Raw genomic sequence first — 15,547 nt, forward strand, 5'->3', positions numbered from 1 at the left:
TTGTTGAATGTAGTTTGCTATTATTTTCTTGAGGATTTTTGCCATAATTTTGTTCATTGGGCATATTGGCCTGTAGTTTTCTTTTTTTGTAGAAAGTATTTTGAAGTTTTCTTTACTCTTCTATTTTTTGGAATACTTTTGGGAGAAAAGGTTTTAGGCGAATAGGTATTGATTAATCTTCTTTAAATGTGTAGTAGAATCACCTGTGAATCCATCTGGTCTTGGACTTTTGTTCCTGGGAGTTTTTTGATTACCAATTCAATTCTTTCACTTTTAATTGGTCTACTCAAATTCTCTACTTCTTGCTGACACAGGTTGTTCAATTTCCTAGCATATATTTTTATGTAGTACTCTTTTAAAATCCAGTCTATTTCTGTGGTATCAGTTGTTACTTCTCTTTCATTTTTTATTTTATTGGTGTCTTCTCCTTCTTGATGAGTCTGGCTAAGGTTTGCCAATTTTGTTTGCTTCAAACAAATTATTTCTTGGTTTTATTGATCTTTTCTGTTGTTTTCTTTAGTCCCAATTTTATTTCTGCTCTGATCTTTATTATTTCATTCCTTCTACTATCCTTGTCCTTTGATAGTTTGAGATTTTTCTTGTTTCTTGACATAAGCCTGTAATGTATTGCTATATATTTCCCTCTAAGAACTGCTTTCATTGCATTCCAAAGATTTTAGATCATGTGGTTTCATATTCATTTGTCCCCATTTTTTATTTCCTCTTTGATATATTCATTGACCTGTTGGCTGCTTAGTAGCATGTTGTTTCACCTCCATATATTTGTGGTTATTCCAGTTTTTATCTTGTGATTGATTTCTAGTTTCATACTGTTATTGTTAGAAGAGGTACATCATAAGATTTCAATAGTATTGAATTTATTAAGACTTGTTTTGTGGTGTAGCATAATCTATCCTAGAGAATGCTCCACATGCACTTGTAAAGAATACCCTGTTTTTGAATGGAATGTTTTATTTTTTTAAATTTTTTACATTTTTTTAAGTTTATTTATTTTGAGAGAGACAGAGACAGAACAAGTGGGAGAGGAGCAAAGAGAGAGAGAGAGAGAGAGAGAGAGATGGAGAGAATCCCAAGCAGGCTCCATGCTGTCAGCACAGAACCTGATGCAGGACTCGAACTCAGAAGTTGTGAGTTCGTGACCTGAACTGAAACCAAGAATTGACACTTAACCGACTGAGCCACCCAGGTGCCCCTTGAATGGAATGTCTTATATATATCTGTTAGACCAGATGAACATAATGTGTCATTCAAAAACTGTTTTCTTAATGATTTTCTGCCTGGATGGTATCCACTGATGTAAATGGCATGTCAAAGTCCCTTACTACTAACATATTACTGTCAAATTCTCCCTTTAGTCTGTTTATATTTGCTTCCTTTATTTTTGGTGCTCCAATCTTGGATACATATATATTTAAAATTGTTATGTTCCCCTAATTGATTCATTATCTTATCATTATGTAATGCCTTTGTCTCTTGTTGCAGTATTTGTTTCAAAGTCTTTTTTTGTCTGATAAAAGTTTCCTTTCCTTTACTATATGCGGCTGTATGTGCCTTTAGGTCTGAAGTGAGTCTCTTGTAGGCAGCTTATAGATGGGTGTTTTGTTTTGTTTTGTTATTTGAATTTGGTCACCTGTGACTTGATTGGAGCATTTAAGCTATTTACTCTCAAAATAATGATAGGTGTATCATTTTTTTAGTAGTTTTCTGGTTGTTTTTGTAGTCCTTCTCTTCCTCCTCTTGCTCCCTTACCTTGTTGTTGATACTTTCTGGAATTTTATGATTGGCTTTCTTTCTTTTTATTATTTTTTTTTTGGATATCTATTACCAGTTTGAGTTTGTGGTTACCATAAGGTTCATATTTAACATCCTATGTGTATAAAAATAACATTCTATGCATATAGCAGTCCATATTAAGTTGATAGTCACTTAGGTTTGAACACATTCTAAAAGAACTTTTTTACTCCCCTTTCCAAGTTTTATACATATGTTGTAATATTTTACATGTTTATAATTTTCATGTTCCTAATTAGCGCCTTTTCTAATTAAAGAAGTCCCTTTAGCATTTCTTGTAAGTCCAATTTAGTGACGAGTTTGCTCCTTTAACTTTTGTTTGTTTGGAAAACTCTTGACCTCTCCTTCATTTCTGAATGATGACCTTGCCAGGTACAGTATTCTTGGGTGTAGGTTTTTCCATCTAGCACTTTGAGTATATCATGTTTCTTCCTTCTGACTTGCAAGGTAGCTTCTGAAAAATCTGCTTATAGTCATAAGGGGCTAGTTTTTTCTCTTGCTGCTTTTAAGATTCTCTTTTTTTTTCATGAGATAGTTTTTAAAATTTTAGTTGCTATATTGGTTTTAGGAGTAGAATTCAATGATTCATCACTTATTTACAGCACCTGGCACTCATCACAACAAATGCCCTCCTTAATAGCCATCACCCACTTAGCGTCTCTCCCACCCACCTCCTTCAGTCAACCCTCAGTTTGTTCTCTCTCATTAAGAGTCTCTTGTGGTTTGTTTCCCTCTCTTCTCTTCCCCCTCCTTTCCATGTGTTCACCTGCTTTATTTCTTAAATTCCACATATGAGTGAAATTATATAGTATTTGTCTTTCTCCAGTTGGCTTATTTCGCTTAGCATAATACATTCTAGCTCTATCCACATCATTGTAAATCCCACGACTTCATTCTTTTTGATGGCTGAGTAATACTCCATTGTGTGTGTGTCATCAATTGATGGACATTTGGGCTCTCTCCATAGTTTGGCTATTGTTGATAATGCTGCTATAAACATTGCAGTACGTGTACTCCTTTGAATCTGTATTTTTGTAACCTTTGGGTAAACACCTGATAGCGCAATTGCTAGGATGCAGGGTAGCTCTATTATTTTTTTGAGGAAACTCCATACTGTTCTCCAGAGTGGCTGCACCAGTTTGCATTCCCACCAGCAGTGCAAGAGGGTTCCTCTTTCTCCACATCCTCACCATGACCTATTTCTGGGTTCAGCTTTCAACTTTATCCAGCAAAGCCAAGGGCAGTAGAAAGGATTACTCAAGACTCTATGCAAGTCAAGAGAGGTGAGAGGAAGGCTAAGGGAAGTCTCCCCAAGCTGCTGTCAAGCTCTGGTATTTATTAATACATTTAAGGAAACATTGTGCAATACGTCAGTGGGCTATATGCCAGTAAGAACGTATTGAAAGCATGCAGAAAAACAAGTTAAGGCATTCCCCAAACTACAAAAGAGCAGATGTAGAAAACAAGATGGAAAACAAGATAAAATAATCTGTATGGTAACATGGTCTAAGGAATTTATGAGCATAGGCAGGAGCCAACCCCTAGATCTACATTAACTAGATAAGCAACACAAGGTGTGCCCCCTTAGATACACATTAACTAGGTAAGCAAAACATGGCCCACTGTTTTCAGCAAGGCCAGAAAGCAGTGTTCTGCTTTGCAATGTGTACCCTATAATTTCCTAACCCAGGACATCACTATTTGATTTCTCACACCTGTTGTTTCTTGTGTTGTTAATTTAGCCATTCTGACAGATATGAGGTGCTATCATTGTGGTTTTCATTTGTATTTCCCTGATGATGAGTGGTGTTGAGCATAATATCCTCTTCTTGTCTTTATCCTTTAACATTTTAAGTATTATGTATTGTGGTATGGACTGCCTGGGGTTCCTCTTGTTTGGAACTCTATCTCTTCTTCTTCTGAGACCCTATAATGGGAATTTTTGTTTGCTTGATGTTGTCCAACAGATGCCTTAACTGATCCCACTCCCTTTTTTTTTGAGTGTGTGCCGTTTAAGTTTGGGTGCTTCCTATGATCCATTCGTTGGCATCCTATAATCTGTTAATTCCTTGTAGTGTATTTTTCATTTTAGTTATTGTGTGTTTCAAATATGATTTTTTAAGTATTTTTTTCTCCTTGTTGAAGTTCTGAGTCCTTATCTCCAGTCCGTTGAGCATCTTCATGATCATTACTTTAAATTCTTTACCAAGCATATTGTTTATTATCCATTTCAGTTACTACTTTTTCTGAGGGGAAGGACTGAGAGGTGCCTCATTTTTTGTGTTCCCTCTGCCTCAAGCTTTGAAGGGATAGCCATGGCAGTGCTAACATGCCTATTAAAAATTGCTTCTTCACTTGGCTAGCATTTGGTAGATGTCACTGATAAAAGTGCTTTGGGGTTTCTGAATTAGGTGCTTGCTTTCTACACAGAGTAAACTCACCAGCAAGTGGCATCAAGGAGCTGGATGAAGTGGAAAAAAAAGACCCAACATAACCTCAGATGACTCACTTCAGCTCTACATATACGTATAAATAAAAAGTGAAAAAAAAAAAGATGATATTCCAAGCAAGCAAAAAGCAAATGGATGTAGCCATACTTATATCAGAAAAAAAAAATTAACAGTAACGAGAAAAAAAGGTCATTATATAATTATAAAAGGGTCAAAATACATCAAGAAGATATAACAATCATAAATACATATACTCTCAACACTAGAGCACCAAAATATATTAAGTAAATATTAACAGGTCTAAAAGGGATAAAAAGACAGCAACACAATAAAAATAGGGTACTGCAGCAGCTATTAGCAATGCATAGGTCATCTAGACAAAAAATCAACAAGTAAACATTGGTATTCAACTACACTTTTGCATTTTAAATGTAAATAGAGTAATCTATCCAGCAGCAGCAGCAGAATATACATTTTCCAAGTGCACATGGAACATTATTCAGATAAATCTTAACAAATTTTGATTGAAATTATACTAATTGTCTATGAAACTAGAAATCAACAAGAAGAAAGTGAGAATATCTACAAATATCTGGAAACTAAACAATAAATTTCTGAACAATGAATGACCCAAGGAAGAAATCAGAAGAGAATTATAAAAATTAGGCTGTATTTGCATTTTTTCAACATATCAATCATATGAGGTACAGCAAATGCAGTTCTGAGAGAAAAGTTTATAGTAATAAACACATACAAAATTATATCTCAGACAACTTAGCTTTACACCTCAAGAAACTAGAAAAAAAAGACCAAATTAAGTGCAAACTTAGCAGAGGTAAGGAAATAAGATCAGAGTGAAATAAATGAAATAGAGACCAGAGAATCAAAACAAAGGATCATTAAAACTAAGAAATGGTTGTTCAAAATTATAAAATTGACAAACCTTTAGCTAGACTTACCAAGAGAAAACAAACTCAAAATTAAAACTAAAACAGGAGGGGAAACTGGGTGGCTCAGTCGGTTGTGTGTCCAACTCTTGATTTCAGCTCAGGTTATGATCTCACAGTTTGTGAGTTCCAGTCCTGCATCGGGCTCTGTGCTGACAGTGTGGAATCTGCTTGTGATTCTCTTTCTCCCTCTCTCTGCTGCTTCCCCAGTTGTGTTCTCTCTCTTTCTCTCCCAAAATAAATAAAACAGGAGATGAGTGCCTAGATGGCTCAGTCAGTTAAGCATCCAACTCTTGATTTCAGCTCAAGTCATTATCTGATGGTTGCATTCACAGCACAGAGCCTGCTTGGGATATTTCTTTCTCTCTCTCTCTCAGAATAAATACATAAAACAGGAGACATTACAACTGATACTACCAAAATAAATAGGTTAAGAGATTACTGTGAACAATTATATCAAAAATTACGAAACCTAAAAGAAATGGATAAATTTCTAGAAACACACAACCTCCCTAAACTGAATCAACAAAAACCTCTTAACACAGAAAACCGCATGACTAGTCGGCTCCATTGGTGACTCCTACCAAACATCAGAAGAAGAATACCAATCCTCCTCAATCTCTTCCAAATTCATACTACAAGCTTGGCATTACCCTGATAACAAAACCAGGTAAGTATACCACAAGAAAATTATAGACCTATAATATCCCTGATGAATATAAATTTAAAAAAATTCTCAACCAAATATTAGCCAACTGAATTCAAGAACATAGCAAAAGAGTTATACACCATGACCAAATGTGATTTATCCCTGAGATGCAAGGATGATTCAACATTTGCAAATCAGTTGGTGTAATACAACATATCAGTAAGATGAAACATGAATTTCACATTACACTCAATGGATAAAAATTGAAAATTTTTCCTCTATTGTCAGGAATAAGTGACCACTCCTACTCCATATAGTCCTGGAAGTCCTAGCTAGAGCAATTAGGCCAAAGAAGTAAAAATCATCCAAGTCAGAAAGGAGGAAGTAAAACTGTTGCTCTTTACGGATGGTATGATCTTAGGTACAGAAAATCCCAAAGGATCAACCAAAAAAACTGTTAGAACTAGTCAATAATTTCAGTTTTAGATTTAGATTCTCTAAATCAACATAGAGAAATCAGTTGTGTTCTTTTTCACTAAAAGGGGAAACACCTGAAAAAAAAAACTATCTCTTTTACAATAGCATCAAAAATAATAAAATACTTAGGAATAAATTTAAGGACGTGAAATGTACAATGAAAACTACAAAATTTTGCTAAAATGGAAGAAGGATCAAACAAATTGAAAGCCATTCCATGTTCATGGATCAGAAGAATTAATATTGTTAAAAAGTCCCTGGGGCACCTGGGTGGCTCAGTTGGTTGAGCGACTGACTTCGGCTCAGGTCATTATTTCACGGTTTGTGGGTTCGAGCCCCACGTCAGGCTCTGTGCTGACAGCTCAAAGACAGCCTCAGATTCTGTGTCTCTGCCCCTCCCCCACTTGTGTGAGCTCACTCTTTCTCTCTCAAAAATAAATAAACATTAAGAAAAAAATTTTTAAGTCCATACTACCTAAAGCCATCTACAGATTCAATGCAATACCCATCAAAATACCAAAGGCATTCTTTTTTTAATGTTTATTTATTTTTGAGAGAGAAAGGGTGGGAAGGGGTAGAGAGAGAGGGAGACAGAATCCCAAGCAGGCTCCACACTATCAGCACAGAGTCTGATGTGAGGCTCAACCCCACAAACTATGAAATTCTGACCCAAGCTGAAGTTGGACACTCAACTGACTGAGGCACCCAAGCACCCCAATACTGAAGACGTTCTTAACATATAATAGAAGTAATCATAAACTTTGTGTGGAACCACAGAAGACCCCAAGTAGCCAAAACATTTCTGAGGGAAAAAAAGAACCAACCTGGAGATATCATACTTCCTGATTTCAAACTATAATATAAAACTAGGGTAATAAAATCAGTGTGGTGCTGATCATATAGACAAATGGGATAAAATAGAAAGGCCAGAATAAAATCCCAGCATACAGAGTCAACTAATATTCATCAAGGGAGCCAGGAATACCCAATGGGGAAAGGACAGTCTCTTCAATAAATAGTGCTGAGAGGTCTAGAGAAGCAAATGCAGAACAATGAAATTAGGCCCCTGTCTCACACCACTCATAAAAATTAAATGGATTAAAGACTTAAATTTAAGACCTGAAATCGTAAAGCTCCTTGAAGAAAATGTAGAGAAGTACCTTCTCATCATTGCCTAGGCAGTGATTTTTTGATAGGACACCAGAAACACAGACAACAAAAACAAAAATCAACAAAAGAGACTACATCAAACTAAAAAGCTTTTGCACACCAAATGAAAGGAGAACCTACAGAATGGGAGAAAATTTTTCAAACCATATATTGGATAAGGGGCTAATGTCCAAAATATATAAGGAACTCATACAGCAAATGGGCAGAAGAACTAAATAGTTTTCCAAAAAGACCATCAAAATGGCCAACAGACTTAAGTACAGATGCTCAACATTACTAATTATCCAAGAATAGTAAATCAAAACCACGATGAGATAGCCATTCTAACAAGTGTGAGGTAATGTCATCAAGACAAGAGACTACAAGGATGTGGTGAAAAAGAAATCCTTACATACTGTTCAAGAGAATGTAAACTGGTGTAATAACTATGGAAAGCAATGTGGAGGTTCCTCAAAAAAGTAAAAATAAGCAATTTTTACATACAATCCAGGAATTCTTCTAGGTATATATCCAAAGGGAATGAAAACGGGAATTTGAAGAAATAATAGGCACACCCATGTTTACTGCAGCATTATTCACAGCAGCCAAGATATGAAAACAACCTAAATGCTCACCAGTGGGTGAATGAATAAAATGAATAAAAAAGATATATGTGTGTGTGTGTGTATATTATTATATATCATGTACATTATATATATTATTTAGCAATGAGAAAGAAGAATATTATTCCAAGTAAGATAAGTCAGACAGAAAGAGTATTGTATGATATCACTTACATATATAGAAACGGAAAAAGTCAAATGTACCAAGAACAGTAAAAGGATGGTAACCAGGGGATGGGGGATGGATAAGGCTGAAGTTGCTTAAGAGTACAAACTTGCAATGAATAGTAAATAAGCCATACAAATCCAATACACAGCATAAGGAAAATAATCATCATCATCAAACTCTGTTAAGCATCTAAAAATTATCACAACCATTAAAAAAGATAATTATATAATATTATAGAGGTGCTAAATACAACTGCAATTATATTACAATATATAAACATATCAAATTAACACATTATACATCTTAAATTTACACGTTTTATATACATGTGTGTATATCAAATATATTCAATTTAAAAAAACTAAAAAAAAAAAAAAACAAGTTGAAGATAACAAAAGCAGTACTCAAAGGGAAATTTATAGCTATACAACTACATTTAAAAAAAAATGAAAGATCTCAAATCAGTAATACAATTTGGCATCTTGAAGAACTAGAAAACTAAGAGCAATATAAACCCAAAGCTAGCAGAAGGAAGCAAACAGTAAATATTAGAATGGAGGTAAATGAAATACAGAATAGTAAAGCAATAGAGAATCAATAAAAAAAAGCGTGGTTCTAAATCAGAAATGAAAATAGAGATATTACTACCAACCTTAGAGAAATAAAAAGGATTATGAGAATAGATAACTTGCTTGAAATGGACAAATTCATAGAAACAAATTATCCAAACTCCCTCAAAGATTAATAGAAGAATCTCAACAGAATTATAACAAGTAAAGAAATTGAAGCTATAATCAAAACCATCTCAACAAAGAAAAGTCTAGGACCAAATGACATTACTGTTATATCTACCAAAATTTGTAGAAGTAACATCAATCCTTCTGAAACTGTTTTGGAAAAATGGAGAGAAGTGAACACTTTTCCATCTCATTCTGAGGCCAGCATTACCCAAATATGAAAACCAGGTAAAGACATCACAAGAAGAGTAGACCAGTATCTCATATAAATATAGATGCAAAACTCCTCCAAAAAGTACTGGAAAAGTAATTACAGACTGTGACAAAATGGTACTTATCCTAGGAATGTGGTTCAGTGATTCAAAGAAAATTAATGTAACATACCATATTAACAAAATGAAGGGGGGGAAATATTAACTTGATTGATGGATAAAAAGTATTGGACATTCTACTCTATTCAAGAGTAGAACCCAGGGATTCATCACTTACATATAACAACTAGTGCTCATCCCAACAAGTGCCCTCCTTAATGCCTCCTTATATGCCATTATCCATATAGCCCATCCCCCATCCAATACCCCTCCAGCAACCCTGAGTTCTCAATTTAAGGGTCTCTTATGTTTGCCTCCTTCTCTGTTTTTATCTTATTTTTCCTTCTCTTCTCGTATGTTCATCTGTTTTGTTTCTTAAATTCCACATATGAGTGAAATCATATGGTATTTTTCTTTCTCTGGCTTACTTCACTTAGCATAATACACTCTCCTTCCATCCACATTGTTGCAAATGGCAAGATTTCATTCTTTTTGATTGCCAAGTAATATTCCATTGTGCATATACATGTATATATATAAATGTGTGTACACATATATATGTGTACACATATATTTACATGTGTGTACATGTATATGTGTGTATATTATATACGTATATACCACATCATCTTTATCCATTCATCAGTCGATGGACATTTGGGCTCTTTGCACAATTTGGCTATTCTTGATAGCGCTGCTATAAACAGTGGAGTGTATTTTCCCCTTCAAATCAGCATTTTGAATCCTTCAGATAAATACCTAGTAGTACAGCTGCTGGGTTGTAGGGTAGTTCTATTTTTAATTCTTTGACGAACCACCATCTGTTTTCCATAGTGGCTGCACCAGCTTGCATTCCCACCAACAGTGCAAAAGGGCTCCCCTTTCTCCACATCCTTGCCAACATCTGTTGTTTCCTGAGTTAATTTTAGCCATTCTGACAGGTATAAGGTGGTATCTCATGTCATAATCTCCAAGTCGGGGGCATAAATATTTACAATTGTTAGATCTTATTGATGGATATACCCCTTCATTATGATATAATGCCCTTCATCATCTCTTGTTACACGCTTTGTTTTAAAATCTAGTTTGTCTGATATAAGCATGGCTACTCTGGCTTTCTTTTGACATCCATTAGCATGATAGATGGTTCACCATCTCCTACCTTTCAGTTTACAAGTGTCTTCAGGTCTAAAATGAGTCTCTTATAGGCAGCATATAGATGGATCTTATTTTTTTATCCATTCTGATACCCTCTGTCTTTTGATAGGAGCATTTAGTCCATTTACATTCAGAGTGATTATTGAAGATAAGAATTTAGTGCCATTGTGTTACCTGTAGAGTTGGTCTTGCTGGTGAACGTCTCTGGTCCTTTGTAGTCTTTGTTGCTTTGGACTTTTTTTTTTCACTACGCAAACTGTCCTCCTTAAAATTTCTTTCAGGACTGGGGCTCCTGGGTGGCTCAGTCAAACATCCGACTCGTGACTTTGGCTCAGGTCACGATCTCAGAGTTCATGGGTTCGACCTCTGCGTCAGGCTCTGCGCTGACAGTGTGGAGCCTCCTTGGGATTCTGTCTCCTTCTCTCTCTCTGCCTCTCCATCACTCACATACTCTCTCTCCGAAGTAAAAAACTTTAAAAAAATTTCTTGCAGGGCTAGTTTAGTGGTCACGAATTCCTTTAGTTTTTGTTTGTCTGGGAAACACTATCTCGCCTTCTATTCTGAATGACAGCCTTGATGGATAAAGAATTCTTGGCTGCATATTTTTCCCATTCAGCACGTTGAATATTTCCTGCCACTCCCTTCTGGCCTGCCAAGTTTCAGTGGACAGGTCTGCTGCTAACCTTATGTGTGTCTACCCCTAGGTTAAGAATTTTTTTTGTCCCTGGCTGCTTTCAGAATCCTCTTTGTATTTTGAAAGTTTTACTGTGATATGTCAGGGTGTTGACCTGTTTTGTTGATTTTGATGGGAGTTCTCTGTGCTTCCTGGATTTGGATGTCTGTTTCTTTCCCCAGATTAGGGAAGTTCTCAGCTATAATCTGTTCAAATAAACCTTCTGCCTCTTTTTCCCCCGCTCTTCTTTTGGGACTCCTAGGATATGGATATTGTCTCATTTTATGGAATCATTAAATTCTCTAAGTCTCCCCTCATGATCTAATAGTTTCCTTTCCCTCTTCTTTTCAACTTCGTTATTTTCTATAATTTTATCTTCTGTATCACCTCTTCTCTCCAGTCCTCATTGTGACTGTATCTAGTCGGTTTTGCATCTCAGTTATAGCATTTTTTTTTAATTTTTTTTTTAACGTTTATTTATTTTTGAGACAGAGACAGAGCATGAACAGGGGAGGGTCAGAGAGAGGGAGACACAGAATCTGAAACAGGCTCTGAACTGTCAGCACAGAGCCCGATGCAGGGCTCAAACTCACGGACCACGAGATCGTGACCTGAACCAAAGTCGGCCACTTAACTGACTGAGCCACCCAGGCGCCCCTAGTTATAGCATTTTTTAATCCAGCCTGACTAGTTTCCAGGTCTTTAATCTCTATAGCAAGGCTTTCTCTGGTGTTTTCTATGCTTTTTTCAAGCCCAGCTAGTAGTCTTATGACTGTTACTCTAAATTCTTGTTCAGATATATTACTTACATCTATTTTGAGCAAGTCCCTGGCTGTGATTTCTTCTTGACCTTTCTTTTGGGGAGAATTCCTTGCTGTGTTTCCTGTACCTGAGAGGAATGCTGTATTAAAAAGGAGTCACAAACTGTCCAGGGTCTGGCACTTCAGGAAGTGTTTCTGGTGTATGCTGTGTGCACTCTGCTATTGCATTTTGGCTGCTCTTTCCCACTGGTCCATCCTCTGCAGAGTTCTTCCTTGTTTGCAATGGGGAGTGTTCAGATGTTTTACTAGGTGTGCTTTGATTTGTTTGTTAAAATAAGCCTGGAAAAAAAGGGGGAAAAACTCTGATCCCAAAAAAAGAGAAAAGGATGGTAACAAAAAACAGAGAATCAAAAAACTTGAAGGCTAATTCCAAAGAAACAGAATAAAAAAGACTGATCCCCTCCAAAAAGAGAAAAGGAAATGAGAAAGACAACAAACTATGAGCCTGATTTCAGACTAAAAAAGGAAAAAGAGTCAACCCAGTCCTATTTCCACCAGAAATGCAGGTGTCGTTTTGAAGCACTTGATTCTCAGTATACTTGGTGCGTGCAGGTTTCTGGCTGTGCTGGTGTTCTAGAAGAGAGGCCTGCTATGTTGGCTCAGAGTCAGCCTTGCCCCAGTAAATAAGCAGTTGCCAGGCATGGGGAGGGCAGGGAGGGTTTGGTGTAAACGAGTCAGGCTTCTGCATTGCTCTCTGAAGTCCCCCCATGTTGGTGTTGGGAGGAAATCGCACCACCCCAATCTCTCATTCCTAGACCTCACCCCTGCTGCTGTTCGGCAGCCCTCACAGACTAACAAGGGCAGGCAGCTCACCCTGTGCCACAAGTCTGCGTTTTTTCTGTGGCATGCAGCTGGATTTTCAAAACTTGAAGTCTTAAAGGATGCACCCCCTTCTCTGACGCAGAGCCTCTTCACACTGTGTCTGAAGTCCTTTGTCCCTGAGCAACAGTCCCACACCTGCACAGTGTGCACGGTCTATGGGGTAGTAGCACTAAAAGCTGCAAAGTTTATATTTCCTCTGTGTGTGCCTATCCTCTGCTGATGAAAGGTTTTTTGCTGGTGCCTACAGGGTCTTTTGTCCTTGGGGAGGAAATAGACCCTCTTACAAAAGTACTCCAAGAAGGGGAGTGTTCTCTCCCAGTGCGCCCCGGAGATCTCTACACCCTACCAATGCACTCCTGGGCCGCCAGTCCCTCCTCCCCAGGAGCACATGCCACAGCTCCACTCCTGAGAAAGTCAAAGTCACATACTTCCAAAACATCAGAGTTTGAGCTCCAAATGCTCATTGCAAAAACCCCTGCAACATTCAGTACTCCTTGCTCCCCAGTCCATGATCCAGAGAGGTTTTCCACTTGTGCAAACCCAATGCTGCACTCTTTCAGCCCGTCTCCTCTTCTCTCCCTTTTGTCTCTCCGTGAAAGTGTTCCCTCCCCTCCACAGCACTGCTGATTTTCTCTCCCCCAGTTCACTTCCATGCACCTTGCACCTTCCATGTTCTCTCCCTCCAACCATGGAGCTCCTTCTCCCAGTCCACAGATCAATCTCCTGGATCTTCCAAGTGATCTTACCTCAATACAGCTGTGTTTGAGGAACTAGAAAAGCCCAGGGGTCCCCCTGCTTCTCTGCCATGTTAACGAACTCCTCCTCCTCAAACATGTTTTTTTAAAGGAACTCAGAAAACTAGGAATAGAAGGTAACTTTCTAAACATAACAAAGGGCATACATGAAATACTCATAACTAACATCGAACTGAAGGCAAAAGACTGAAAGCCTTCTCACTAAGATCAAGAACAAGACAAGGATGCCTGCTTTCACCACTGCTATTCAATATTGTGCTAGAAATTCTAGCCAGAGCAATTAGGTAAGAAAAAGAAATAAATGACTTCCAAATTGGAAAGGACAAATTATATTTATCTCTACTCAGCAATGAAATAATCCTATAGATAGAAAATCCCAAAGAATCTAAAAGAAAGTTATAGAGCTAATAAAAAATTCAGCAAAGTTGCAAGTTACAGGATCAACACACAAATATCAGTTGTGTTCATCAACAGTGAACAATCTGAAAGGATATTAAGAAAGTAATTTCACACTATTGTAAGCATCCTTTTAAAAGACTAAATATGTAAAATTTTAACCAAAGCTGTGAAAAATGTGTACACTAAAAATTACAAAACACTGGTGAAATAAAAAAAAATGGCATAAATAGATGGAAAGCTATCTCATGCTCATGGATTAGAGAACTTAATATTAAGATATCACTACTACCCACAGCTATCTATTGATTCAGTGCAATCCCTACCAAGATTATAATAGCACTTTTTAGAGCTATTGTAGTAGGTGTGATCCTAGTGTGGTTTTCATTTGCATCCAAGGGGCCCTGAATAACAACAACAAAAAATAAAATCCTAAAAGACAAGTACAATTTGGTAGGATTCTCACTTCCCAATTCCAAAACTTATTGCAAGGTTAGAGTAGTCAACACACTGTGATACTGGCATAAGGACATAGAGATCAATGGAACATAAAATCTGGAAATAAACCCTTTTGTCTGTGACCAGTTGACTCTTGACAAGGGTGCGAAACTAAGTCCATTAAATGGGGAAAGAGTAGCTTCTGCAGTGAATAGTGCTAAGACAACTAGATTTCCCTATGCAAAAGAATAAAACTGGACCTCTGCCTCATATAATATACAAAAAACATAACTCAAAAGGGATCAAGAGCCTAAATATAAGAGCTAAAACCTTAGAGCTCTTAAAGAAAATATAGGGGTAAATCTTCATGACTATTGAATTCTTACATATGATACCAACAGCATGAACACTATAATAAAATTAATTGAACTTCATTAAAATTAAAAATATTGTGCATCAAAGGATTATCAAGAAGGTACACAGGCAACCTAAATAGAAAATATTTGCACATCTTTTACCTCATAAGGTCTTAATACCCAGGATATATATAGAACTCAAGAAGACAACCCAGTTTAAAAAGGGGCAGCAGACTTGAATGGACATTTCTCCAAAGATGTACAAATAATCTGTAACTACGTTAAAAGATGCTCAACATCATTAGTCACTAAGAGAATGAATGCAAATGAAAATCACAATGAGATCACACATACTAGACTAGCTATGATAAAAAATTTTTAACACAAAATTATAAGTGTTGAGAAGGATATAGAGAGATAAGAATCCTCATAAATTGCTAGTAGGGATGTAAAATGAAGCATCCCACTGTGAAAACACTTTGGAGTTTCCTCAAAAAGCTAAATACAGAATTACCATGACTTCAATTCCTGGATATATACCCAAAAGAAATGAAAGAAGGGATTTGAACAGATATTTGTATCTCAGTGCTTACTATTTATGATAGCCAAAACATGGGAGTAACCCAGTATCTATAAACAAATTAATGGATAAACAAAATGTGGTATATACATAAAAGGGAATATTATTTAGCCATGAAAAGAAATGAAGTTATGATACATGCTGCAATATCAGTGAACCTTGAAAACATGCTGGATGAAAGAACTAGATACAGAACATGAATATTCTATGATCTGATTCATATG

The 15,547-nt window shown here is 36.6% G+C and overlaps 1 protein-coding gene across 4 annotated transcripts in view; it reads left to right on the forward strand.

The window, feature by feature from the left end:
• RNF180 (ring finger protein 180) overlaps positions 1-15,547 on the forward strand; it is a 205,970-nt gene that overhangs the window by 178,302 nt on the left and 12,121 nt on the right. The gene's annotated exons all lie outside the window — the stretch shown is intronic.

This window comes from Acinonyx jubatus, chromosome A1 (genome assembly GCF_027475565.1).
Source record: "Acinonyx jubatus isolate Ajub_Pintada_27869175 chromosome A1, VMU_Ajub_asm_v1.0, whole genome shotgun sequence".
Taxonomy (NCBI): domain Eukaryota; kingdom Metazoa; phylum Chordata; class Mammalia; order Carnivora; family Felidae; genus Acinonyx; species Acinonyx jubatus.